Source organism: Cavia porcellus, unplaced genomic scaffold (genome assembly GCF_034190915.1).
Source record: "Cavia porcellus strain 051 isolate PalLab524CR breed Dunkin Hartley unplaced genomic scaffold, mCavPor4.1 scaffold_6, whole genome shotgun sequence".
Taxonomy (NCBI): Eukaryota; Metazoa; Chordata; class Mammalia; order Rodentia; family Caviidae; genus Cavia; species Cavia porcellus.
In genome coordinates this window covers 84160659-84163880 of record NW_026947489.1, presented here as the reverse complement: position 1 = coordinate 84163880, position 3222 = coordinate 84160659, and positions in this window count along the sequence as shown.

The window sequence follows — 3222 nt, the reverse complement described above, 5'->3', positions numbered from 1 at the left end:
ACAGCTCACAAAACTCAAGGAGCTTGTTGTTATGTCTGTTTGTTATAATGGATATAACTCAGGAATTGACCCCAGGGAAAGATGCATAGGGGGAAGTAAGTGGAGGTGGAGATGGGCATATACTTACCAACATAGAAGCTTTCTAAATTCCCTTTCTATGATGTACAGGGCGGCTTCATTACATAGCTATGAGCACTGGTGATTAACTTAACTCTAGCAACTCTCTCTTCGAAGGTCAGTGCTTTGGGCTTGAAATTCCAAAGCTCTAATCATTCCTTGGTCTCTTTGGTCTTTGATCACCGGCTCTCATTCTTAAGTCCTCCCTCTCCACCCCATCTCATTGCCAAGGAAATGACATTCTTATTGCTCTGGAGATTCCAAGGAGTTCAGAGCTCTGGGCCGGGAACTGGGATCAAAATCCAAAGGGAATATAGACTTTTTATGGTCTCATGGTCACACATCCCTGTAAACACATGAATCCCTGAGAGTAAAGGTTCCAACTTGAAGGACTAAGACTCCTCCCCAGAGCACCTGTGCCCAGGCTTTACTGTGACCTCACCTTTGGGAAGTGTAAAGTGGCGAGTGGTACTCTCTTTATCTGGACCTACTGCTCTTAGATAAAAGTTGGCTCCCAGAGCAGTTAAAGGCCATGGAGCTAAGTTCACATCTGCTTTACAAGGAAATTAAGGCAGAGAAAAATATAGGGGGAGTTGACTCTCCATCTGCCCAATGAGTCGCACTCCTGGGTCCTCTAGCCCAGGCTGATGCCCACGTGCCCAGTGGTGGCGATTGGAGAATGCATGACTCAGCCTGTACACTGTGCCCACTACACAGCATCGGTTCCCAGTATCCATGTTCCCAAGCCAAGTGACAAGATGTGCTCTGAGACCACAGTCACTTATTTCTCCCTGGTATCAGCTCCCTTCAGTATGCAAGACTAAGAAATTCTGATTAAGAAAAGAAGAGATGACACGAGAAGAGACATGAAGAGAAGAGAAAGGAAAAGTCCACCACGCCTACTGGCTGCACCTTTTCACCTCACTTGAATGCTTTTTTTTGCCTCATAGAAAGTGGGCTGAGTGTTATTTGCATGGGTGCTTTAAATATTAGGAGATCAGGAGTTGTTACTGACATTTCTTCCAAGTGCAGAATAAAATGTAGCACCTTTCATAGCAAAAAAAAAAAAAAAAAAAATAGAAATGTATGTGAAGTCAATAAAAAGAAAGCATCAGCATTTGTTTTCACAGGGGCGAGTCTCTGCAGTTTTGTTTTGACCTTCGCAAATTGACACAGTGAACAATATCCTAGCAGCAGTGATGTTAGCAGGATCCCATCTGTGGGGCTGGCAGTTTCTGTTTTCCTTCACTGTCTGTTGGGTAGCCAGACAGTAATCAGCAGTGCTGGGCACCACCACCCACCTGCAGGAACCAACAGCTTCTAGGAAAAGGAAAGAAGCAAGGAGTGGTAACTCCCTGCCTGCTGCAGGCCAGTGGCTGGAGGTCAGAAGTCCACACTACACTTGGCAGTGCGCTGCAAGCCATGGTAATCCTAGCTCTTGGGAGGCAGAGGCAGGAGGGTTATCTTGAGTTCAAGTCTAGGTACAGTGTCAGCACACAAGCCCAGCTTATTTATTTATTTTCTCTCTTTTCCTGGAACACAATAAGCCTTGGTGGTTCCCTTCCACCTTGAAGTGAGTCCCTGCAGTCCCTTTTGAATTGCAAATACTCCACCCTCTTCTGTGAACAGACCACTTATCCTGTTACACCACCACTGAAACCATCCGGATTGTGTTACCGGGTTTTGGGGTGCAGGCCTCTCCTCCTGGAGATGATTTCTAGGTTCTTTTGGTACTGAGAAAAGACTTGGTCAAGAAAATCACAGATGGTAGCAAAGTTTTATTAGAGATAGGAAAAGAAACGGGCTCTGCACAATGAGTTTGTGCCAAATAAAAGCTGGAAAAGAAGCACACCATACTGCGTGAGGGTGGGCCACCATGCAGGAGAGCTCAGTACCAAACCTCAGCCTGGACCGTCCTTTCAGTGCCACCCACTCTTCAGATTGAGGTCAAATCTCCGCTTGCATATAGAAAACCAGCAACCTGCTGGAGTTCTCCCGAGATGTCCACAGTGCAGGCCTTGGGATCTGCCCTGTTCATGTGCTGGGATCTTGTCCCGCCTCCTTTCCCAGACACTTTTGGCAGAGCTGGAGTTCCTGCTATAGAGTATCAAATGCTGCAGATTACCACTGCCAAAAACATTAAAACTCCCAGCTGTGCCTGTCCTGTTGGGGCTCCCAGCTGTGAACTACAACTGGTCTCCTTTCTCTCCTCAGTGAGAAATTATCCACATTTCTCTCCTCAGTGAGCCCTAAATCTCTGCCTAGTAAATCCCATGCTTAACTGACATTTCCTGATGGAGTCAGTGAATCTAGGACTACTACAAAAGGGTTGGTTAAACTCCTCAATTCAGCACATGGCAGGACTTGGGGGACAAGGAATCAGGATGTTGAGTTCAGCAGAGTGGATCTGGAATTCCTGCCCTGCTTATAAATGTTGTGAGACTTCAAATGTAAAGCTGACGCAGTGACACAGTAAGAAATAATATGCATGACTGGTCTAGCACACAGAAGGAGTTCCTAAAGTGGTAGCTGTCGTACATAATCTAGGACATTTGCCCTGTGCTCCTTTCTGTTAATCACCCTGTGATGGTGTCCTCCAATGCAAATTCCAAGGAACAAGCTCAAAAGGCTTTCTGCTCGCCCTTCACAAATTCTACACCCAGGCCAGAGGGTGCAGAAAAACAAAGTAAAAGATATGTCTAAACAATTTTGAGGAAAAAAAAGAGTTTAATTTCCAAAATGTATGTAATAGAAAGTGAACATTTGTTCAAGTTTAGTGACCCCAAATCCCAGCAAAATAGAAATGTTCTAAGCCAGGCTTGGTGTTGCTGGCCAGCAACCCAGGACCTCAGGGAGACTAAGATTGGAGGGAAGCAGTGGCCACAGGAAAGCATTGCCTGCATGGTCTGGAAGTCCAGGGGCCACAGAGCTGAGGGCCACGCCTCACCCCGCCCTGCCCTGACTGGCCTCACCCAGGGGAGCTCAGGGCTGTGCAGGTCACAGTCCTGGTCCCCAGTGCCAGCTAGCAAGTTGTGCAGGTGACATGGGAGAGGGCCTCTGTGGCCCAGCCCCAAGTGACTTCCTGAAATGCTGGCTCTGCCCCGC